The 26,142-nt window shown below is 36.2% G+C and overlaps 1 pseudogene; it reads right to left on the bottom strand.

Annotated features, from left to right (window-relative positions):
- The window catches only part of LOC121164792, a 109,744-nt pseudogene extending 84,263 nt beyond the window's left edge, over nt 1-25,481 (bottom strand).
- Nucleotides 25,482-26,142: the final 661 nt, after the last annotated feature.

The following is a 26,142-nucleotide window of genomic DNA, read 5'->3' as shown; positions in this document are numbered from 1 at the left end:
GGGTGGAGTTCCTGATTATTGCCTCTGTCCTGACCCAACCTGACTGTTACAGGCATTTGGAAAGTGAGTGGATATTTCCAAATCTGGTTTTCTTTTTCTGTGTCACTCTGCTCCTTACAAAAACTGGGAAGTAAGTTAATAAGCAAATATTTTCTAAAAAAGAGAAAGTGGTTGTTGAGGGTGAAGCTGTTAACAGGGGGTAATAGCCGTAGTCCACCTTACTCCTCAAAGCATTATTGAGTTTGAAGAATTTGTGTTTGTATCCATGCTCTTGTATTTTGTTCAAACACACAAGCATCACTATTTTTCATGCACGACTTTCAAATGAATTAAAATTGGTTTCCCAAAAATAAACCATGGTATGAAGGAAAACATAGAAAGACAGTACAATTTTAAAAGAAACTGGGAGTGTTAATATAAAGATTCTGTCTTTTTTATTATTTAGTTTTTCTAACTGGCATAGTGATTGTGACATGCTTGAGAGGCCAATGTGTGTGTGTTTGTGTGTGTGTGTGTGTGTGTGTGTGTGTGTTTAGACAGTAAATATGAGCTCCAGCTCTACTTCTATCAGTTTACTGCTAATGATGTGAATTTAATTCCTGGCCTGGCCTAATGCTGGTTGTTATGGACATTTGAAGAGTGAACCAAAGGCTGGAATACCTCTCTCGCTTTCTCTACTTCTCTACTGTTCAATTAAAATAGAAATAAATATTAAAAAAAATTATGGGTGGATAAATTTCCCATGTTATATGAAAGGTTTCACTTGTTTGAATTCTTGAGTCTTAGCCCAAAAATTTTTGAGAGGATTCAGTGACTGCCATAGAAAAGAAAACTACATAAATGAATAGTGATTTTAAAAATAACAATGTGTACTGTCTATGGGGTGTTCAAATGAATTGAACCCACTTATGTGAATGACAGTACTGTATTTTTAAACTAGCTTATCTGTAATTCCTTTGTTTGCCTCTTGCTTTTAAAATTATTTTTGAAACAAGTATAGTTCTAGCTAATTTTCTATACTCAGTTACATAATTGCCACACAACCTACCTTCCATCAATCTACAAGTAGAAGCTCAGAGTGTTTCTAGACAATTATTGCTTTTTTACATTAAGTTTATAAAGAACTACTGAAAAAGTTGGTGACTCAAGGCCTTATTGTTATAAATATTAACCTACAATACAGCACACAGGTGACTTCTCATAGCATGAATGCTTAGAATAAATAAATAAGTCATTTGAACACTTAAGTATAAAGAGGGAAATCTATTTCAGAAATTCGTAATGACAAGTTTTAACTCAATATTGGAATACAAAGAGAATAAGGGAACACAGAAACTACATAAAAGAGGCTATCTTTGCTATGTTTTATAAGTGATTTCAGATGCTTTGAAAATAAGATGAAGGACAATTTGAAAATAGTCTATTTAACCATACCCAAAATACATAATAATATATGGGCCTTGGTTAAATAGCTAGTTTAATGAAAGTTTTGATATCTAGCAAACGTTCCTTTGTTTCTACTAGAACTTTTTATGTAAATTAGCTTTATTTTTGATAATTTCCAGAGTGTGTTTTCACTCAAACCGTTATCAACTCCAAAAGAGATTTCAGCTGATGGTTCACAGTGCAAGCCTAAAATGTCACATAAACACTTACTCACTTAGCTCCATTGTGTTTACTGAAGCAAATGTATTTGAATGGATGATGTGATATGCAGTAGCTCTAACACCTACAGATGGTACCAACTTTATATACAGCAATTATCTAAATATCCTATCAAATTATGTTGAATACAAATTATGCTCAACAAAGATCAGGATTTTGCTGTTGAAATATATGTAGCTGTCTCTTTGAAATATGATTTTTCCCACTGAACTCACAGCAAAATAATTTCACCACTTAGGTGTCGTGTATAATACTTATATAATTTTATTTAATTTTTCCCCCAAGCACCAAAGTCTGTGTAGAATAATTCTATTATTTATTTTGCCTTAATTTTTATTTACACTGAAGTGTGTGAAACACAGAGGTATAGGAGAAAAAGAGAAATGCTTCTTCGGTTGGTCCATTCCATGATAGCTGGGATGCCTGATGAAACTAGGAGCCAGAAACTCTGTCTAGGATTTCCTGTGAGTGGCAGGAACCCAGGGACTCAAACTGTAACCTGCTGCCTGCCAGCGAGTGCAGTGGCAGGAATTTGGAAATGGGAGCAGCACTGGGATTTGAACCTAATCTGCTATGGGATATGCATGATCCTGAGTAGTATCTTAACTGCTGCACCAAATGTCTGCCCATATGCAAAATACCTTTAAATGTGAAACTGGTAAAGTATGTAAAGCCAGATGCTGTTTGATCAATGAAGGTACACAATTTGTATTATTTGTGGTTTGATATACATATCGGTAGGATTATCCAACTCAAGAATAAACAATGAAACTATTTTTTTTAATGTTTTACATGATCTCAGAAGACAGATCTTTTTTTGGAAAATAAATAAATAAATATATTAAAATGTGCATTTTGATTTTGCAGAAGTGATATTCCATTTTTCCTTTTTAGCTTACACACATTCATATACCTATCCAATTAATGTTCTCTAATTCTTACATAGTTTGTCTCAACCCCTCAACCTGTGTAATTTAAATATAAAACCATTGAGAAACAGGCTGGTATAGCTTTTCAGTTGTTGACACAAGATTGTTCACTAACAATTAATATGTGACATATTAAATAAGCCTTTTAACACTTTCTTAAGCTTTCATTCCACAATCTATGACTATAATCTTAACAAGATGTGCCAGGTTATTTCACAATTTAATCTTGCCTACCATTCTATATTTCTTTTATTATCCTTGAAACAGAAGCATTAAGATCCTTGTATTCCATCATCAGTGAAATAAGCAAACAAATACTCAAGGATTTATGGCAAAACAGCAACAACAGCAACAACAACCAAGTGACTCGTCACAAGGAAGTGTTTCAGTGCTGAAGTCTACCTGACTTTTAAATAACTAATTTCAATCCTTTTGAAACTATTCAAAGCATTTGAAAGGGAGGCAGTCACCAAAACTGTTTCTAAGAGGTCAGAATCACCTTTATTCCCAAGCTAGAAATAAACACATTAAAGAAACCTATAGAACAATATGACTGTTTAACTTAGGTGCAAAAATCCTCAACAAAATGCTATCTAATTGAACTAGCATAACATCAGAGAGATCATTCACCCAGATCAAATGACACCCACCCCTGGTATGCAGGGATGGTTCAAATTATGCAAACCAATGAAGTATTTTGCTACATCAGCAAGCTGAAAAATAAAAGCCATATGGTTATCTCAATATTCTGAGAGAGCACTTGATAAATATCAGCATCCTTTCATGATAGCTTAAACAACTCTGGCATAGGAGGAACATTCCTCAACACAATTAAGACAATATATGACAAAACCATGGCCAGCATTCTATTGAATGGAAAAAAGTTGGCAATGTTTCCACCAAGCCTAGAATCAGGCAAGACCACTCTCCTTCCCCATTGCTATTCAATATAATTCTGGAAGTTTCAGCCAGAGCCATTACGCAAGAAAAAGAAATTGAAGGCATACAGGTGGGATACAGTCAAATTCTCACTTTTCACAGATGATTTTAATAATATATCCATGTACTGTAGATAGATAAATAGATGATAGGTAGGCACACACACACATAAACCAAAATACTACACTAAGAGACAATTGGTACTCATGAGAAATTTTGGTAAAGCTGTAGGAATAAAACCAATACACAAAAAATCAATAGTCTTTTTATACACAAATAATATTGAGATTGAGAAAAACTTAAGATAGGTCCATTCACAATAGCTGCAGAAATGTAAATACATCAAACCAGATTTAATTGACGGTCTAAAAGATCTGTACAATTAAAAGAATATTAAAAGAAGAAATAATCCTAATGCTTATGGATTGGAAGAATTAATATGATTAAAATGTGCATATTTCCTGTCATGAGCGATTCTATTACCTTTCAACAAGATTAAGAGATGTGCACAATCTGCCTTTCAATGCTTTATTTTTATGCAAACAATGCACAATTCACCTCTACTTACACACTAATTTACACTCACATTTAGTACTCAGGTCCTGTGAACATCTTAGTCTCAGGTCAGTGGAGAGAAGAATGTCCTGAGGTCATTGGACTTACTTAATGTAATGTACCTGGAGGGAGTATGGAAGGACAAAGGAGCGGTTGTGGTATTCCAGGTAAGGGTGGCATTAGAGCGGTGCCAGGCTTGCTCTTAGGCACCAGCTCATAGCACCTGAGCAGGGTCTCTTTCTTCAACAAGCTAGTTGAGAGCAATTTGCCTGCTTAGGGCTCTGTCTTTTCTTTACCTTTTTTCATACATACACTATATATATCACATTTTCTTTATCCAGTTAGCAGCTGATGGACATCTGTTTCGACCTTGCTCTGGTTATTGTGAATTGAGCTGCTATAAACATGGTGGGGAGGGAAGTTTTACAGGTAACTCTCGTATGCTGACTTCATTTTGTTTGAATAAACTCCCAGGAATGCAACGGCCAGATCATATGATAGCTCTGTTTTCAGATACTGGAATAATTTCCATATTAACTTCTGTAGTGGTTGTAATGGTTTACCATTCACAAAGCTGTAGATTAAGGTGCCTTTTTCTGCATCTCTGCCAACAGTAATTGTTTTCTGATTTCTGTGAGATAGCTGTTCCAATTGAAGTAAGGTGAGACCTCATTGTCGCTTTTCTTTGCATCATCCTGATGGGTAGTAAATCTGAGTGTTATTTCATATGTCATTTTGGCATTTATATTTCATGCCTGTTCATGTCATTTGTTCATTTTCTAACTAAGGTTGTTTTGTTGGTGATGTTGCGTTTCTTGAGCTCTGAATTGTGAATATTAATCATTTATCAGTTGCACAATCCTCAAATATTTCCTCACACTTTGTTGGCTGCCCCTTCACTTTATTGATGGCTTTCTTTGCAGTGCAGAGGCTCTTTGTTTGGAAGTGATTCCATTTCTAGCTTTTTTTTTTCCCTTTAATTTTCATATCTACTTTGTGCTGGTTCCAACCATTCTGGTTATAGGTACACTCTAGCACATCTGGAAGTCTGTTATTGTGATATTTCCAGGTTTTTCTTTATTGCTTTTATTATTGCTTTAGTTCTTCATGGCCCCTGTTTTTATATATATATACATATATATGTATATGTATAACATTTTTTTGAGATCTGAAAAGAATGTCACAGGCATTTTAATTTGAATTGCATTAATCATATAAATAGCTTTCAGAAGTATGGACAGTCCCATTTTCTAGGAATTTTCTTTCCTTTGGATTGTTGAATTTTATTGGCTAACACATTGCTGAGCGTTTTTGCATTCATATTCATGAAAGATTGACTTGTAGTTTTTCTGTTGTAATATTGTCTTGCTTTGGAATAAAATTCTAATAATACTAAACTTTTAAACTAACTTGTATTATGAATGATTATTCTGCATATTTTTCTGTCCTGAAATACCTTCTGCAGTATCAGACTGGATTTTTCCTTAAATAATTTCTGGAATTTGTCACAGAGTCTTTAGGCCTTGGGCTGTCTTTTTTTTTATTATTATTATTATTTTTAACCCCTGTTTAATTTGACAGCAGAGTTAAAGTGGAGAGACACGCAGAGAGAAAATCTTCCATTTACTGGCTAACTCCTCAGCTGGCTTCAGTGGCCAGGACTGGGCCGGGTCAAAGACAGATACCAGAACTTCTTATGGTCAGCCTGTGAATGCAGGTACCAAAGCATATGAGTCATTTTAGGGTGATTTCCCAGGTGAAGTAGCAGGTGGTTGGATTAAAAGAGAAACAGTGAGGAATACAACTGGCTCCCATATGGGATGGTTGCAGTGCAGATAGAGGCCTAAAATATGACACCACAATCCTGGCCTCTGATTCTGCCTCCCCCTACAGGGGTCATCATTTTTTGAGTTATTTAACAGATACAGTCCTAATCAGGTTGTTAAATTCATATTGCACATATTTTGACATTATAGCATCAACTCATGTCACTTAGGTTATCAAATTTGTGGGCTTACAGTTCCTCATAGTGTTTAATTAATAATTGATTAACTTATATTATTAATTTATTTTTATTTTTAAGATTTTTAAATTTATATTGGAAAGGCACATCAAACTTAAGAAGAGAAGGAGAAACAGAGAAAAAAGAAATCTTACTTTCCAAATGGCTACAATGACAGAGCTGAGCCAATCCAGAGCCAGGGGTCAAAAACTCTTAATCTGCCATGTGAGTACAGGGTCCCATGGCTTTGGTCCATCCTCTACTTCCTTCCTAGGCCACAGGCAAGGAGTCAGATAGAAAGTGGAGCAGCTGGGATATGAGCCTGTAACCATAGGAGATCTTGGCACTTGCAAGATGAGGATTGTCAGTGAACCATTACAGTAGACCTTATTATTGGTGTAATATTCAATGTATCTGTATTAATGCCTTACTTTCATTACTATTATTTTTTCTTTTGATTTTTTATTTCATTGTCATCATTTCTACTCTAATTTCTATTGCTTATTTGCCTCTGTTACTGTGAAAATGCTTCATTTTCCCTTGCCTAGTTTTGAATGCGGAAACTTTGTCAATTTGAGTTTTATCTTATTTTCTCTAATACACGTTTAATGTTATAATTTTCTCTCTAGTTATCACTTTTACTTTGTCTCACAAATTTTGATGGGTCATGTTTCTGATTGGCTCAGTGTATTTTAAAATTTCTTTTGAACTTTTTTTTTCTGATGCATATGTTATTTGGAAATGTGGGGTCAGTTGCCATGTGTTTTAGAATTTTCCGGTTATTATTGTGTTATTGATTTCTAGTTTAATTATTTGTCTGAGGGAAGATACTGCTTTATTTCTGTTCTTTTAAATCGAAACAGTTGAAGGATGTTTTTATGGTTATAAATAAGTTCTATATTTTTAGCCATTGTATGTGGGCTTGAGAAAAGGTTTGTTTGCTATTGTTGCAGTAGTGTACAAAAGTTATATCCGTGCAATGATGGGTTTTTGAGTCTAACTATGACTTTAATGAATTGATATCTATTTGTCTATTTCTGATGGAAAGTTGTTGAAGTTTTCTAATATAGCAGTAGACTCATTTAAGAGTGCAGTTTTATCAGTGTCTGGCTTATCTATTTTGATGAATTGACTCAGAGTTCCCAGATTATTCAAGGATTTTCTTCTTTTTGTTAAGCAAACCAAGTTATGGAGGAAGTATTATATCTTTTTATATAAATTTTCAAACTACTGTTTGAGAGCCAACAGCTAAAGCCACTCTCTGTACTGCAGGAGTCCTGTATCCGTGGCTATTGGCATTTTGGCTGCTTCCTTTTAATCCACCCCCCCTCGGCTAAGGCGCATACAAAGGCAATGGGGGATGACCCAAGTAGCTGGTTGCCTGCCACTCATGTAGGAGACCAGACAGTTGTTGCAGGCTCCTGGCTTTTTGCTGATCTAGTTATTTGATGAGTGAACTAGTGAATCGAAAATTGATTTCCCTTTTTCAATCTCTTCATTTTTGACACTCTCTTTTTAATATAATGAAAAGCAAATGTAAACAATTTTGTATTTGGATTATAGGCGGAGTTACACGGCCAAATTCCTAAATCAAAATTTAATCATAATATGAAGACTTATGTCTACTACCATAATGAATCAATGAGCTATCTACCTAAATGCTTAATCATTATAAAACTATGTGAGATGGCAATAGCCTTTAGGATTACTAGTCTATATTATAATTATATGATAACTCCACTTTCTAATTGGGCAGAAATTGTGTAGGGAACTGTATCAATTCTCCATCCACTAGCAATTACTGTTGGTGTCTGAAAATGGCCACATAACTGTATTAGCATGTCCTATATTCAGGACATTTTTTTTAAAGATTTATTTTTATTATTATTATTTTTTTTTTATTAGAAAGGCGGATATACAGAGAGGAGAGACAGAGAGGAAGAACTTCCTTTCGATGATTCACTCCTCAAGTGAGCGCAACGGCCATCCTAGACTGCTTTCCCAGGCCACAGGCATGGAGCTGGAAGGGAAGCGGAACCCATATGGGATCCCGGGTGTGCAAGGCTAGGACCTCAACCACTTGCTCCACCGCGCCGGGCCCCTATTCAGGACATTTTTAAAACAAATTTCTAGGAAATGATGCCCGATTACACAATTACGGCAAATCTTCACTTAGAAATGCCTATTACAGTGTATTTTTTTGAAATCTAAAACCATATATTTCAAAAATTGATATTTTAAAAAATATAAATATCTATTTCATAAACTATTCATGTGTAGCCATGTAATATGATGTGAACCTAAAGTCTTCTTATGGAAGGATGATTTATAGTATTTAGCTAAGCAGGAAATTGATATAGAAAAGTGATGCTAAGAATAGTTAAATCATTAAGAGCACACAGTTACTACCATTTTTTGCTGTGGAACAGACACCTTGCCCGATGTTTTAGACATGACATGATGTAACCATCATATTTTTGTCAATTATTTTCTCTTTTGTGAAAAGGAGAAAATCAAAACTCTGAGAAACAAAGACATTGAATGATTTGCCAAATGATACCAGCATTAAATGGTATAGTCCTTGGTTTTATCTATGATCATCTATCTCTTGTGTTGTAATTGGTAACATAGCATTTGAGACATATCAAAGTTAAATGAGGAGCATGCTTGTGTATGTGCGTTAGTGTCAATAGTTCATCACTAAAATCTGCAATAAATATATTTGCTTGCAGTAAACAGATTGGCAAGAGTTTTGGCCTGCAGAAAATTTTAACTTTGAAGAATTTTCTAATACTTAAGAGAGAATATTCCAGGCTTCAAATTGAGAATAATGACTATTCACTATTTTTCAGTTAAAACAACATCTTATTTTTCGGCAACTTATTTTGTGGAGACTAGATTGATAAGAGCCATAATGTATTTGTTTTTAAAGTTAGGGCTGGGCATTGTCTCAACATGCTAGACCACTGTTTGGGATGCATGCAAGCCAAACTGTAGTGCCAGTTTGTAGTGTAGACTCCTGGATGATTGTTTTCAAACTAGGTTCCTGCAATGCACTTGTCAGGCAGCAGTGGGTGACTTAGGTGCTTGGGATCCTGTCATCCAGAAGAAAGCAAAGGGTGGGCCTCCCTCCTCACCTCATGCTAGCCTAGACCTAACTTTTCTGGCATTTGGGTATTGAGTCAAGGGAAAAAAGGTTTTGCTCTTCTCTAAATCTCCTTCTCTTTTTCTGTAACTCTTTCTTGTAACTAAATTTTTAAATCTTTAAAAAATGTGATTAGCTTTTGCATCTCATGTTGCCTTTCTTTTGTTTGATTTTATTATTTTTCAGAATATTAGTATAAAATGGGCTATTTAAAATTTTATAGAAGAGAATCATGAAAAAGGGAACAGTGACATCTAGAAAGGCAAATAATCTGCATAGTTGTGATAGGATAATTATTTTCTGATCAGATAAATGTTCACATAGACAAATTCTAGTATAAAAAACAAAAAATGATAACTGTATTATGCAAGTGTCTATTGTTACTTAATTTTCAAGAACCATTCATATGATGATGACTTTTAAAATTGTTTCTAATCCTTTAGTAGGGGTAAAGGGTTTTTCCTCCTATATTCCATCACAGGTCTCAGGGATAGGATAAGTTAAAACATTTGCCCAAGGTCAGAGAGATGGCTCTCATAACAAAAGTACCAAATAGACCTTTTTTATATGTATTATTTTCAGCAAGCTTGATCACTTCTCAATGGAAATTATGGTATTGAAAAGTTGCAACAAAGGAATGTTGTCAAATTAAGCAAAAGCTAATTAAAGTGCAAAATATTCTTAATGCAAAATTTCAAAGCAATTTATGTTTAGCAGCAGTTTACAGGTAATTTTGCAGTTATCTAAGTGGCTTTTATTTCTGAAATTTGCTGTACTGACTGCTAGTTCTTGCTCTTTGCATTCTTTGTCATTTTTAATATCTTTAGTGATTTTGAAATATTTGGTGCTGGATCATTCTGCTGCAAATATGACCTGTCATTCCAACAAATGGACTGATTGAATCTGTCATTCTGGTGGGATTTATAGTAAATTCACCGCAGCACAAGTAAAACCATTAGAAATTGCATTGGTTTAAATGACTGAATGTAAAAGCTCTCTGATTTTATCAGCAGTCTGGCTTCTATTTACCGTCCTAATAACCATGGAGAATCTTAGAATTACATCAATTTTAATGTGCATATGTAGCTGTGTTGATTTCTAGTTCAGATCTGCAACACGGTTTTGGCCTCTAAAATCCCCATCTTGAAATAATTTATGGGAAGGACTAATGAGATTTTTATACTGCAAATGCTTTGCTTTGAAAACAATAAATATATTTAAAATAGGTCTTTCAATTTTTAATTCTGTTATATATGTATACATGCACACATGAACTGAAATAAACTGTTTCAGCATGCATATTAGAATAAATAATTTACTTCATTTATTTTGGTCTTCATACTATGCACAATTAGAGTGGAAAAAATATTGCTATTAAGCAGAACCTACATTCTGAAGAAACATTTTAGGTGTTGATAATTTGGAAATTATTTCAATGATTTTATTGTGAAATATTTAAAGAATATATCATTGTTTACATAATCCTTGCTATTATAATTATGTTCATATCTAATGCCAAAATTAAGTTTAATTCTTAGATATTAATACACATTTCTCAAATATCAAAATATTATTTGTCACATATAAAATATATTTTATCTTGTATTGCCTCTAATTACTTGATATTACTGCATATTTTAGAATTTTTCAGGTTTAATATAGTCATGTTTCAGCTTATTTTACTTTGTTAACCTAACAGTTAAATCTGATAGTATCCTTATCTGAATACTAAGACTAGAATAAAAAGCCGTTTTAATAGTCTTGTAAAACAGGACACATAAAACAGAGAACATTTATTTTACTTGGAGACATGTGCTAATTTTTTTTTACCAAGAAATACATTAAACATTGATACATCCAACCTCTGATTGAACCTTCAGAGTTGTCACATATAGTGGCCATTAAAGATTTATTACACAATATAAAATTAGGCATATATAGTAAACTTGATAGTAAATGACCTTTGCAGACAGGGGACTGTCACAGAGAATATTTGCACAACAGATGACGTTTTGAAACACTATCTGAAGACACCCAAAAATAAATAACATAAAAAAATAGAAAGAGAAAAATAATCTCCAAGAAAATAGATATATAGAAAACAGTTTCTACAATGAATAAATGTTTTAACATTTCGTAGTTATTATACCACAATTTATATTAAAGATTAAGTTGATTAAGTTGAAGCATGTGCATTTCTTTTTTAATCTTGTTATTTTCAAACAGTACTTAGGAAGTATAAACAGATCTCTTGATCCATTAGAAAAGCACAAGTTATTAAAGACCCACGTAAGAGTGAATAGCATGTGTCAAAAGCAGGGTATCCTGTGATTTGATAGGAAATTGACTTTACTGCCACTTGAATGGAATGCACATTTCTTTGTCTTTCCATTTCTCCATTTTCATATCTCCTCGGTTCTTCTGTCTTCATTCTCTCCCTGTCTGTTTCTCTTCCGCTGTCTTTCTCTTATACTTAGATTGATTATCCATCAACATCAGCCTTCTATTGTGGACAATCTCATGTGTCTGTGGTACCATACATTTACTGACACTGCTTTATTTGTTGAGAATGCATGAATATTTGGCTAAAAATTTCTTACAGCTTGAACATTTGCTTGCTCAAAGTATTTGAATTAGAAAGATTTTTTTTCTCTTGCACACAAAAATCAATTTAAAACTTTTGACATAATTTCATTTATTTCTTACAAATGAAACCATTTTTACAAATGTATTTTCATTTAGAGGAAGAAAGAAGCAGACAGAGAAACACAGAAAGTCCTCAGCTGTAGATCAGTGCGCACATGCCTTCCACACTCCTGAACTTGGCTGAACCTGGAAGCGGGAGCTCAATTTGGATTGCTCACATGTTTTGCAAGGTTCCATCGACTTGGGCCATCAACCTCTGCATCCCAGGGCACACTTTAACCATAGCTAGATTCCTCAGCAAAGCCAAGATTCAAACCCAGGCCCTCTGTGAGCTGCGTGCAGCCCTTCTGCTAGATTAACCAATAAGTTGAACACCCACCTCAGCCAGATTATTGATTGAAGAAAAATGATAATATTGTAAGACACTGCTCTGAAATTTATTTATTATTTTTTTTTAAAGATTTATTTTTATTATTTTTTTTTGGAAAGGCGGATATACAGAGAGGAGAGGCAGAGAGGAAGATCCTCCGTCCGATGACCCACTCCCCAAGTGAGCGCAACGGGTCGACACCATGCCGATCCGAAGCCAGGAGCCTCCTCCGGGTCTCCCACGCGGGCGCAGGCTCCCAAAGCCTTGGGCCGTCCTCGACTGCTTTCCCAGGCCACAGGCAGGGAGCTGGAAGGGAAGCGGGGCTGCCGGGACTAGAACCGGCACCCATATGGGATCCCGGGCGTGCAAGGCGAGGACTTAACCACTTGCGCCACCGCGCCGGGCCCACTGCTCTGAAATTTAAAAAAAGCTGTCCTACCACAGTAGAAATTCATTTTTATTTGTTTTATAGAATATAATTACTAGTGGATTTTGTCAAAATTTCTGACTACTGTTCTGAATTATTTTAATTCATATTTTGCAATTCTGTATGGTTATTTTATTACACGATTCCAAGGCTTACAGGGTCCCAAGGCTTTGGGCCATCCTCGACTGCCTTTCCAGGCCACAGGCAGGGAGCTTGATGTGAAAAGGGGCTGCCGGGATTAGAACCAGTGACCATATGGTATCCTAGCATGAGAATGGCAAGGACTTAGCAGCTAGGCTTCCACACTGGATCTGAGAAACCAATATTTTTAAGAGACAATTCCTACAATCATTCTGTTTTCTACCAGTTTGGATTCTAATTCCTAAAAATGACAGACTTTTAATAAAATTGGCATATGCTTCTAGTAATAGGTACTAATTCTTGAGGTACATGATATAAAAATATTCCATAATTTTGATGATCAGGTATAATCATTTGTTTTTCAATCCTAAAACCAAACATCATACCAGATTTAATTTTAAAAATTTAATTCCGGAAGAGATTATGGAAGTGGTAGGAAAATTCTCCCAAAGTAAATGTACTCTGAACACAAAATTCAGTTATATGTGTGACATAGCTTCATTGTAAAATTTAAATTAAACAATGCAATATTTACTTTTTGCTTGGGTAAGAAGTATGATAGAGAAAATAAATACTGGAAGTCAGGGTTGAACTTGACTGCTAACACAGTATCCCCAGTTTGTAGCACTCATTGTATTTCCTTCTCCTGTTCCTCTGAGAGTCAGTCCAGATATTCCACCCTTCTTATTCTTTATTACTTTTGGTTTTCAATTTATTTCTTTTTAAATTGAGTTTATAATTGGCTGAACCTTTCCAACAGAGTAAAAGAACTAGCTTCAGCTCTTTCATCAAAACTAAATTCAGAAGGAAATCTACTGAAATGAAAATCCCAGATGGAATACAATTATTTTTACCTGAATTCACTGTACTGCTTGACCCTTGTCTGAATGTGCTGAATGCCATCCTGTGGACACTTGGACATTACTTCCTGATTTCAATGGAAGTTGACTTTGAAACAATTCTGAAAGGATGCTATTAATGAAATAAAACTAGTAGAAAACACACCATTGACAAATTGATATTCCGTTAACATTGTCTTCACTTCCTACTAATAAGAAATTGACCAAGATACCCCTTTGGCAAACCCACAGTGTTTAATTTTTGATGAACTTCTTCTTTTTGAAAAATACATACTTTGTGCATTTCAAATACAAGGGGACAAAGGCACAGAGATATGTTCTATTTGATGACTCATTAGCTAATTGCTAGTGATCATTTGGGCTATGGCAAGAATTCATGCTTCTAAAGGCATCATCTGCTGATCCCAGTGTGCGCACTGGCAGGAAGCTAGAATTGATTATAGTTGGATCTGGTACTCACAATCAGGCATTCTGTTATGGCATTCCAAATGTAAGTCAACAGTATCTTAACTGCTGTGTTACATGCCCAATTCTCACCTTTCTTTTGATATTTCGGTTGTAGTAAAGTTACCATTAACTTTAATTTCCTGTTCATCATTTATTTAACGGATGTTTACTGAAACCTATTCTATTCTAGTTATAGCAGTGACTAAGGTGAAAATTTTATCTTAAATAAATCTATAGACTACTAGGAGTCTGTAGAAATTATATGGTAAATAGTGATATTAGCAGTAATTACTGTAGTAGCCTATGGAAAGACTGCTTTAAAAAAATGTTTATCTATTTGAAAGTCAAAGTTGCAGAGAAAATGGAGAGACAGAAAAAAATCTACCATCCACTGGTTCACTCCCAAGTTGATGACAAAGGATGAGACTGGGTGGGGCTAAAAGCAGCAGTCGGTAGGTACATCATGCTTTCCTCAGGAGTGCGGTGGCCCAGATACTTGGGCCATTTTCTGAGGGTATCAGCAGTGAGCTGAGTCAGAAGTGGACCATTTGGAACACAAACTTGTGTGCATATGGAATTTTGGTATCACCAAGTTCTAGCTTAACTTTTTCAACCACAGTGCTAGCCCCAAGATTTGATTTTGATTCTTTTCCTCTGCATTGATAACCAGTCATCATTTCTTTCTTCCTTTCCACATTTAATCTTATCTCACTTGTGAAATATCTTATTGCATATTCTATCAGATATATTTACAACTTTAACATGCTTGTTTCAGAATCCCTGCAAATAATTCAATATATCTGCCCTCTTCATCTACTGACACATGTCTTCGCTTGAACATGGATGAATATTTAAAACTAAACTAATGTTTAAATATTCCTGTAATATTAAGATGCATATTTTCGTTCTCTTTAGTGCAAGAAAGAGAGAAAGAGGGAGAAAGAGACAAAATTCTTCCATTTGCACATTCACAAATGCCTTGATTTTAAAAATAATAGTATTAGAAATTTGTATATAAAACAGTAGAAACTGAAGAACAGGGTGTCATACTGTATTAGAAAATTTAAATTGTTCCTTGTTTTCATGGCTCCCTGTTCATCATCTTTTAACAATTGTTTTCTCTTCATTTCTATTTTAAGCAGATTCTACCTCCAAGATTCTATTCTTAGGTTTGACAATAATGTCTACTCTCACTGATCTTGTCTAGTGAATTTTTTGTCTGCCCGCATTGCAGTTTTGATTTTCAAATATTTACCTTACAGTTTTTAAAATGTCATCTATCTATTTAAATATTTTACATGACTATGGTATAAGTTGTAATGCCTTTGTCTGTTAATATTTGTTTTATGTTCCTCCTGATTACCCCCAAATGGGTAGAGAACCAGCAGAGGAGAGAATTTTCTCTGTCTCCTCTTTTTAAATCTGATCTGCTAGGGCCTGGCAAGGTAGCCTAGTGGCTAAAGTCTTGCTGTGAGCGCTCCCAGGTTTCTGTATGTCAGTTCTAATCCCAGTTGTCCCTGGGTGGGTGTGTGGGGGGGTAGCCCTGCCAGCAGAACCCGGGGTCAGCAAGGATGAGGCAGACAGTGGCCTTTGGCCTCAAGAACCACTGGAGACAAACTGGTGAAGAATGTCTGCTTTATTATGCAAAGGTTACAGGTTTTAAAGGGTAAGGAAGGGGAGGGTAGGAGGGAGCCTTCTAGCAGACCCCACACCCACCAAGGATGCTGTAACTGGCTGTATGACACCTCTATCTCCCTAGATCTTCCTATGATGTCAGAGGTCATGTTCAGGTATACTTTCCTTGATCTTCTAGCCACGTTGGAGGTCATACTCCACCTGTCGGCCTGAAGGCTGTGTCTCAGGCCTAGGAGAGGGTTAGGCTTAAGCCACGCCCCTAAGCAGCAGGGCGTGGCCTGGGGCAATTGCCCACATGGCCCCACTTCCCATCCTGCTCCCTCCTTGTGCCTGGGAAAGTAGTTGAGGACAGTCCAAAGCCTTAGGAACCTGTTGCGCTCTTGGGGAAACCTGGAGGAAGCTCTTGGCTCTTGGCTTCAGATCAGCTCAGTTCCAACCATTGCAGCCACTTGGGGAGTGAATCAACAAACAGAAAATCTCTGTGTCTCTCCTCCTCTCTGTATATCTGCCTGTCCAATAAAAATAAATAAAATCTTAAAAAAATATATGGTCTGCCTTTCTAATATAAATAAATAAAGCTTGAACAAAGAAAAAGAATGAAAATTCAATAAAAATATTACTTTTGAGACCTGTGATCACAGAATCATTTCTAGAAATTTGCCAACTTATTTTGAACAAAGTGTGAAAGAATTTAGAAGATTCATATACAGACACTTTCTGTCCTTAAAGCTTACTTTTGAAGAACTCAAGGGTTTGAACAGTTGGTACATCAGTTAAAACACTCTCAATACTCGGGCTGGGCTGAGCCCAACCCAGGAGCTCCAACTCAATCTGTGTCTCTCAGGAGGACGGCTGGTACTCTCATATTTATGCTACCACTCAGAGTACACCTGCTCCTCCCGGAGTGCAAATTGGAGCTGGAACTAGAACTCAGACATCCTCATATGGGAAGCAGATGCTTGGCGCAGTGATCCTACAGCTGTGACAAATGCCTGCCCCTGTTGACTTTATTTTGTAGTATGTCTTCGGTACCTTTCAACAAATATCATATTTTTGTTTGTTTTTCTGTAAAGGCTAAAGCTTAAAGTTAAAAATACCTATTTACATTAAAAAATAACTAGAATTATTTGGCCCAATTGGCAATTACATGCGAATTCTGATGTCCTTGGCAAACAGTTTTCCAGTTATACTGCTGTCTATACAGGAATATTTTTGGTCATAATTCATCATGGACTTATAAATAAATAAATAGAGAAAGCAAATAAGTCAACTTGACTTTACACTGTGGTGTAGTATAAAAAGAAGATGGGAATATAAATTGTGGAAGGAGTAAATATATTTATACTGCTGAGTGTTTGTCATTTATGTTTTTAGCATCATCCTTGTTTTCCAGTTATTTTGTGGACATAATTCATAGGCCAGAATTCAAGAAGTGAACTTGCCTGTTAATTTCCTCCAAGCTTACTTTACTAAGTATACGCTTTTGCCTGGTGAGAATGACATTTTTGCACATTTGACAATGTTGCAAACCACAGCTTGTTTTTTAGACGTCTTGTCCTGTATCTGTTGTGTCATCACCACCTGGCTGTGGCTTCCTCTGATGCCTTCAACATCAGACCTTTGCTGTTACTGCTTGTTGATTCCAAAACCCTTTGATGTTATCTTAAATCCACTCTCCATGCAGGATTTTATTGATTATTACAAACAGTTGTAATCAATAAAAAAAAATGTAACTTGCATTAAAATCCAGTGACAGCATGAATGATAAGGCAAGACATTGTATAAATTTTTATAATTCGAAAGCCATTAAATCCTTGAATGCTTGAATCCTTGAATATTTAGCTCTCATTCTTAATTACAGGGCCTTTAAGTTTTCTTTTGAATAGTATGTATTCATGTTTTCTAATTTGATCAGATAGCAAAGCTACCTGAAAGGAACTGTCTTGGTAATACTAGTTTCATTTTAAAAATCGAAATATATCTATTTTCAAAATTTATTTTATTATTTTAAAGCAGAGTTATATTGGGGGGAGAGAAAAAAGGGATAGAGCGAGAGAGAGCGAGAGACAGAGAGAATGACAGAAGGAAATGGATACTCTACATCCACTGTTTCTTTTCCCAATGACCATAACGTGTGCCCGGGCCCAGGTTGAAGCATTAACAAGGAGCTTCACTCAGTGCTCTGATGTACAAAGCCCCACGCATTTGAACCTCTTCTGCTGCTTTCCCAGGCACATTTTAGCAGGGACCTGGGTTGAAAGTGGTGTAGCCAGGATGGAATGGGCACCTGTATGGGATACCAGTCATTTGAGTAGTAATATAACCCCTTATGCTGAAACATCTGCCCTCCAAAATACATTTTAAATCTCATTGATGTAAATATTAAATAATTTGGTATATAGTGTATTAACAAGAAGCATGTTGAAATAGTTCATGAACTGTTGTAAAATGTTTACTTATTTTGCTCTGATTATTGTCACATTTCCAATGACCTAGAAGAGTAAATTAAAAAAAAATAAGTGAAATTAGGCCTGGCATGATTACTTAGTGGCTAAATCTTCACCTTGCCTCTGCCAGGATCTTATATGGACTCTGGTTTGTGTCCTAGCTGCATCAATTCTAATCCAGCTCCCTGTTTGTGGCCTGGGAAAGCAGTAGATGCCAAAAGCCCTGGGACTCTGTGCCCACGTGGGAGACCTGGAAGAAGCTCCTGGCTCCAGGCTTCAGATAGGCTTAGCTCCGGCTATTGCGGCCTTTTGGGAAATGGGCCTGCAGATAGAAAATCATTCTGTCTGTCTCTCCTTCTTCCGTGTATCTGTCCTTTCAGTAAATAAAATACAATAATAAATAATAAATAAATAAGCAAATCTTTAAAAAAGACTGTTTCCATTTATCCCATGATATCTTTCATTTAGGTCAATAATGCAATCTGGCTTATGATTATTATTAATAAACATTTTCATTTCTCTAGTGAACTCTCCACAAAAATATGGAAGTTCTTAAAAAAAACCAAGGTAAAGTTTACTGGGTTTCCATGGAAGCTTTCTTATTTACTTGATATTTAAACTATGATGTAATATTAAGCTAATACAATTATAAATGAAATAAAATATTTTCACAAGTCAAGATAAAATTTTTCCTTTCATAAATGTTTGACAACCTTCCCGCATTCATTTTGTATATGACCATTCCCGCACGAGAAGCCAGTTTTTGAGAACTTTTATCATCTTTCCAACAAATCTTCACGCCTATTGCCATATCTATTAATTTTCTTTACTGCTTCAACAATGAACTAAGCTCCTCAACTATCAAAGCAAAAAGTTCTGTTTGCCCACTTGTCATTGATTTCTCCCTTTTTCATCAGAGAACTCTAAATTCTCCATTTCTTGATAGGCTTTAAACATTTCCTTCATTTTCAATATATCCTTTGCTTATTCTCTTTTTTACTAATTTATCCTAATATTTCTTCTATTGTCATTAGCAATCAAGCATCATCTGTCATTGTGCTAATGTCATGCATTTTGATTTTCATCTGTATCTCACTCCCGACACATATTTTCCCTTTCATTCTGGGCTAACCTTCATGAAAGTGTTCTCATGTGGTGACTGCTATCTTATTTTCCAATCATTCTACATCAAGCTAAAATTGTGGTTTTCATTTGTACCACTCCAGCTAGATTTCTCTAATGTCACACACCTGACTCCTTAAAGAAGTTAAATGCACAATATTGCTATTGCTTTCATATAAAGCTGTTCCTAAAAGTTCCTGGAAAGGCAGAATCTAGATGATTTTTGTAAAATTGTTTATCTTCCTTATTATTTTCCTAAAAGCAACTGCAAATTCTTGATCACTCCTTTCATTTTTACGCACCTTTCATAACACTATGTTTTGTAGTTTTCTTATGATTTTTCTTGTCAACAGCACTTTATTTTTTCAAGAGCTTCTCAAATGTTGATCATCTTCTTTTTCAAGATTATTTTATTTAAAAAGCAGATTTATAGAGTATGAGGGACAAACAGAAAAAGAGAGATCTTTCATGTGCTTGTTCACTCCCCAGATGGCCCCAAAGGCCAGCTGTAGGCCAGGCTGATTCCACGGGGCTTCATTCAGTCCTCCTGTGTGGTTGCAAGCTCCCGAACACTTGGGGCACCTACTTCTGCTTTTTGTCAGGCTGTTAGCACAGAGTGGAATTGGATATGGAGCCCCACAGTGGATGCTGGCTTTGCAAGCAGTGCAATGACTTTTTTTGCTATGCAAAAATGCTGGCCACTTGAAGGTAACCTTTTAGAAAAACACTTTTAAGTGAAAGTTGTTCATTAACAAAAATCAGTAAAAATTCTCATGTGTCACATTTAGCTCCAAGAAATTTGCACTAAAAGTTCTCTACCTGGATAATCGCATCCTTGTGCTTGGAACTAAGCACTGTATATATGCTAATACATCCCAAATTCAAGTATTCCTTAGATGTCTCTTTTTTGTTTTCCAGACTCAGTGTATCTGACTCCTACTTGATGTTATCTCTTGCTGGCATTTGTAAACATCCAAATTAATGCCTTACCGTATCATATTTTACCTTTCTGCAAAATATGTTTAAAGATTGTACATTTATTTCTTATTCATAATAGCAATATCAGTTAGTCCAGCTATAAGTTAGCATATCATTCATGCAGTTTATCTTTTCACTCTGTTCCTATGAATGAAAATAATTTAAGTAATGCTAGTAGGATCCTTCATAGAATTGTGCATTTCATTTCTTTCTTTCTTTTTTTTTCCCATGATGGTTTCCTTATATTAGAGAACATATGGTATTTATCCTTTTGGGATTGACTTATTTCATTGAGCATAATTGTCTCTAGTTGTCATCTAGTTGTAAATGGTATAATTTCATTCTTCTTAATGGCTGAGTAATTTTCCATGGAGTAGATGTGCCGCAGTTTCTTAACCACTCCCCTTCTCATATGCAGTTTTCATTTCCTTTGAGTGTATTCTTAGGAGTGGGATAGCTGGGTCATATGGCAAGTTTATTTGCGATTCTCCAAGCACTGTCCATACTGATTTTGAAACTCCCAGCAGCAGTAAAGAAGGATTCCTTTCTCCCTACATCCATGCCAGGTGTTGTTGGTAGAGTTCTGTATGTAGACTCACCTCCTTGGAATTACGTGGAACTTCAAAGTGGTTTTTATTTGTATCCCCCTGATGACTAGAAAGCCTGAACATCTTTTTATATGTCTGGTAGCCATTTGAATCTGTTCTTTTGAAAAAGCCTGTTCATTTCCTTAACCTATATGTTCAAAGGGTTTTTTTTTGGGGGGGGGTGGTGGGAAATTGTTTTATTTTTGTTTTTTTAAACTGTTCCTGGGATTCTGAAGCTGTTTGTGAACCATGGATATTAGTCCTTTATCACTTGTGTAGTGTGAAAAAAATTTCTTCCATTCTGTTGGTTGCTTGCTCACTTTGTTAGTTGTTTCCTTTGCCATACAGAAGCTTTTTAGTTTGATGTAGTCCCATTTGTTTATTTTGTCTTTGACTCCCTGTGTTTTTGACATCTTTTCTAAGAAGTCTTTCCTGTTCTTGTTTCCTGGAGAGTATGTCCCATGTTTTCCTTTAATAGTTTGATGGCTTCTGGATATAGATTCATCTTAATACTATAGCTAGATAGAGACACAACAGCAAAAGAAATACAGACTGAAGTTCTTGATGAACATAGACGCAAAGATCCTCAACAAAATGCTAGGCAACACGATCCAACAGCACATCAGGTGGCATTTCACTTACCTGGGCCAGGTGGGATTCATCCCAAGCATGCAAGGATGCTTCAACATTCGCAAATCAGTAAATGTGATACATCACAACAAATTGAAACATGAAAACTGCATGATCATGTCAAGAGATTTAGAGAAGACATTTGACAAAACCCAACACCACAGTATGCTGAAAACACTAAGAAAGATAGGCATAGAAGGAACATTCTACAACACAAAGCAATTTACAAAATAGCAATGCTACCATCATACTAAGTTTATGTTTGTTTTGGTTAATGCTGTAGCAACACCTAACACAGTGCAGAGAATTCCATCGTATTTACAGAATGAATGCTTCCACAGATACACTGAAGAGATGATAGGGTTTGATACAGATATCTTGACCTTCTCACTCTGTAATTTATTCTGCTCTGACATATTTAAGTCACTCAAATTAACGTTTGACTGTCACTAACTTAAATAGTTAGTTGATTTCTTCCTTAGGCCTTTGCTGCTGCAGATGAATTTTCTGTTTCTTCATATCATCATGCTTTGTAATTGGGCTGCCTGAAAACTCAGATTTGGTTATATTTTCTTAACAGCAAATGATTGTATAATGTGTCACTAAGTAGTTTGCTGAAACTCCATCGGCCCATATGGGTTATACTTCCTGTCACTGCTGCTCCACTCCTGATCCAGCTCCATGCTAATGTACCTGGGGAAGCAATGGAAGATGGTCCAAACACTATTGGCTTTCTGCTGGCACAGCCCCAGCTTTGGGGGCATGAACCAGATGGTGGGAGAATTTCTCTCACTCACCCTCTCTCCTTACCCATCTTGATCACTTTCTCTCTTTAAAAAATTAATACCTGCTGTTACATGTTTAAGATGGAGTCAAAACTAGGATTTAGATTATTATTTCAGTTTTAATTACTCAAATGTGTAACTGACCTTTGAAGCATTATTTTTCCTTCAGACCATTTAGTAAGGGTGACGACTGTGGTGTCGAATTAGAAGTTGCCACCTACAATGCTATATCTTATTTGGACCCCATTTCATGTCTGGGGCCCATAGGGGACCCCCTGACTCCTCCACTTTCCAATCAGATCCCTTCTAATATCCTGAAAAATCAGCAGAATATAGTCCAACTAACGGACCACAGATACCCATGTAGGAGATCTAGAAGAAACTCCTGGCTTCAGTTGACACAACTCCAGCCATTGCACCCATTTGTGGAAAAAAAGAACCAGTGGATGGAAAATTCTCTCTCTCTTTCCTTGAAGCTCTTTGAGTTAAATAAACATGTGTTTTTTAAAATCATTGGGCATGAATTTTTCAGTGTAATTATGTGATGGTTGAATTATCATGCCATCTTAACTTGATTATGGAACCCTCAGGCAGCTAAAAACTCATTAATTAGTTTCATTCTTCAGTAGGCTAACTGCACATATCCCTCATTGGCTACAGCAGAAACTGCTGTGGTCTGATTGGTTAGAGTCATCAGCTTTATTCCCAAAGAATAGTGTGTCAGAAGACTGAATGGAAAAGATGCAGTCTCAATGGGATGGGCACCATTGATTAGTTCCGACTCTAGCTGTAATAAAAATGCAATTGACAGGCAATGTTAATGTTTCTCTCCTGGAGCTAGAACATCCCCCTTCTGCTTTTTAGAGAACTGAATTCTAGGTCCTTGAGCTTTAGGAAGCTGGACATATACTCTTGCAGAATGTCACAGTTTACTCCTGAATGGGAGCTACATCATCATCTTCCTTGGTTCTCAAGCTTCCAAATGAGATTGTGTAAATCCTTGTTTCTCCATGTTTGAAAGAACTTCGTAGCACCCATAGCAGAGTAAAGTGAATCCACTAAAATCCTGTCTTGCATCTTTCCACACACAAACACGAAGGATCCTCAAAAACATCATAAAAAAGACTTAAAAGATAAGTATATATTGGTACCCAAAACTCTTTAAATCTATGCATAGTTTTAAATAATATCCATTTTCCATGTTTTTCCAAATGTGGCTTTTAATTTCTGCTCCATGAGTTTCTTTTTTTTTTTTTAAGATTATTTATTTTCATTGGAAAGTCAGATATACAGAAAGGAAGAGAGACAGAGAGGAATGTCTTCCATCCGATGATTCACTCCTCAAGTGAGCACAACAGGCGATGCTATGCCGATCTGAGGCCGGCAACCAAGAACTTCTTCTGGGTTTCCCACACAGGTGCAGGGTCCCAAGGCTTTGGGCCATCCTCAACTGCTTTCCCAGGCCACAGGCAGGGAGCTGGATGGGAAGTGGAGCTACCAGGATTAGAACCGACGCCCATATGGGATCCCAGCGCGTTCAAGGCAAGGACTTTGCTGCTGGGCCCTGCTCCATGAGTTTTTATAAAATATTTGTGAGGAAGGAAGTGATAGTGACATGTCATACATCTGTTCCATTCCCCTACGGACCACACAGAATCTACGCTGAGACACAGGTAGCACAAGTGATAGTCTGTCTTGCCCCTCTATGAACTTTTGCATTCTATACAGCCTATCAATTTGTCTCTCCAGGAAACCTTGACTGTAATAGCTGAAACTGACCAGTTTTAGACCTAGGTTTGTTTCAAATATGTTGCTTAGATAATTCGAATCTGTTGTAACTCTAAATCTCAAAACTATCTTAAGAGTAACTACAGAATCCCTTTCCTGTTAATTCTTCCCAGTGAAGTCCCTTTTTTTTTCTAGGAGTGGACTCTAATAGAATGCTTCTTTTAACAAAGAGGTTCCCAATTCCTATCACTACAAACTTAGCCAGCCCATGTACAAATGATTAGATTAGTTCTTAAGTTTTTCCTGGTCAGTTCTAATAAACGTTAAATTATGCAAAAATTTCCCTACTTGTACTGGATTCTCAGCATTTCCTTCACCCATTCTCAAAAGAAAAAAAAAAATTGGATGAAAGTAGAAAAATCTTAGCTTTTTAATGAAAGTAAAATGAGAGCTTATATCTATTTTTTTCCTTGCTGAAGGCTGAATTATTTTAGAAGGTGTGCTAAATAAGATTACTTTTCTTAGTTGAAATGTGTAGAGCTCTTCAATGCTTAGGGAAATTAAAGAATATTGACTAAATTTTTAACAAGTTCTTTTTTGTAGAAAAAAAATCTTTCAGAAAAGTAAAGGTTTTAGAAGTACTAATAGAAACAATGATTAGGAAACTCAAATGAAATAGCACTTAGTGTAAGACATGAACAGATTTTATGACAAAGTTAGAAAAAAAAGTGTTCTGAGTTTTTGCAAAACATATGTATGATTTTGATGCTTAGTTGTACACACAATTGTGCAGACGATGCTGGTACCAAATAGGAGGCATGTTTATTCATGAGGGTAAAAAGTTTCATGTGCTACAGGAAGATGGGCAAGACAATTAGTTCCGTATTGTTTCCTTATTATATCTGATGTAAAAGGAGATTTAAGGGAGAAGCCCCATCCAGTCTCCCACCGTCCCAAGGTTCTGGTTGTGGGGCATGCTCCGAGGGTCTTGCTCAAGTGGTTTTGATAATTCAACATTTCTGAATTGCTGCCAGTCTCACCACTCCAAGCACGATGAGGTCGTTGAAGAATCCACTGATTGACATAATCCATCACAGAGTCTTGGTTTGCCCAGTTTTTCACTGGCAACATATAGCTGAGATGGTTGGTTGACTTGTTCTGTCCTTTGTCTTTTTGATGCTTAGAGTTCTGAGTCTGGGAGCTAGATTTGGGAGATCCCCAAAGAAACTTTGAGATGTTCCCAGACCAGATTCTTGTATGTAGTAGCAAGTACACGGCCCGGCACAGTCCAGGATTAGCGATGTGGCTGCGATACCTGTCATCCCATTGATCACCAGGGCTGATTCGGCTGATCTGGCTGTCTAGGCGGGTGTTGCCTTCTTCCCTCACTGCTTCGTGTGCGTCCCTCCCGAAGCTGCGCGCTTGGTCGACAAGGACGGCCATCCCCGCCAGAGGAGGACCAGTCTTCAGTCAAGGGAATACGAGTAGCTGCGCTCCCCTGCTAGAACCTCCAAAAAAGCTCTCAAGGTCCATTTCTGTTAAGATTTTTAAAGCTTGAATTACTTGAGACTTTCAAGTAATCACAACAAGCTACTATCACAACATCGAAAGACCTGTCCTATGACTTAATGGTACTTAATGCAATTGCAGTGAAATAACATGTCATACCACGGTTGCATTAGGCTTTTCCAGAGAGACAGAGCAAAAGGGAGATCTATAGGTAGGTCCATAACAATAGCTATGAATAGATAGATAAATGATAATATAGACAGACCAGTGAGAGATGGAAGGTATTTATTGAAGAAATTGGTTTATGGAGTGTTACAGATAAGAAGCTCTAGGGTTAGACAGTCTGCAAAGTAGTAATTCAGGGAATTCAGTAGCATGCTGGATCCACATACAAAGACTTCAGAATTTGGAAAGGTGAATATGGAATGTTCAGTGTGTGGGTGAAATCATGAGAATGGGGAAATGATGCTGAACTTCCTAGAATGCAAAGGCTTTAAAATCTGTAACTCTGTTGTCCAAAGGGTAAAAGGAGAAATGTTTCTTAGTTTCAAAAGAGAGTTTTGCCTTTCTTCTAATAAATTGATTTCCCTAAAAA

Source organism: Ochotona curzoniae, unplaced genomic scaffold, assembly GCF_017591425.1.
Source record: "Ochotona curzoniae isolate NIBS_2020 unplaced genomic scaffold, NIBS_Ocur_1.0 contig_1071, whole genome shotgun sequence".
Lineage (NCBI taxonomy): Eukaryota > Metazoa > Chordata > Mammalia > Lagomorpha > Ochotonidae > Ochotona > Ochotona curzoniae.
The sequence above is the reverse complement of the archived record's forward strand: the minus strand, read 5'-3'. Positions and strand labels throughout refer to the sequence as shown.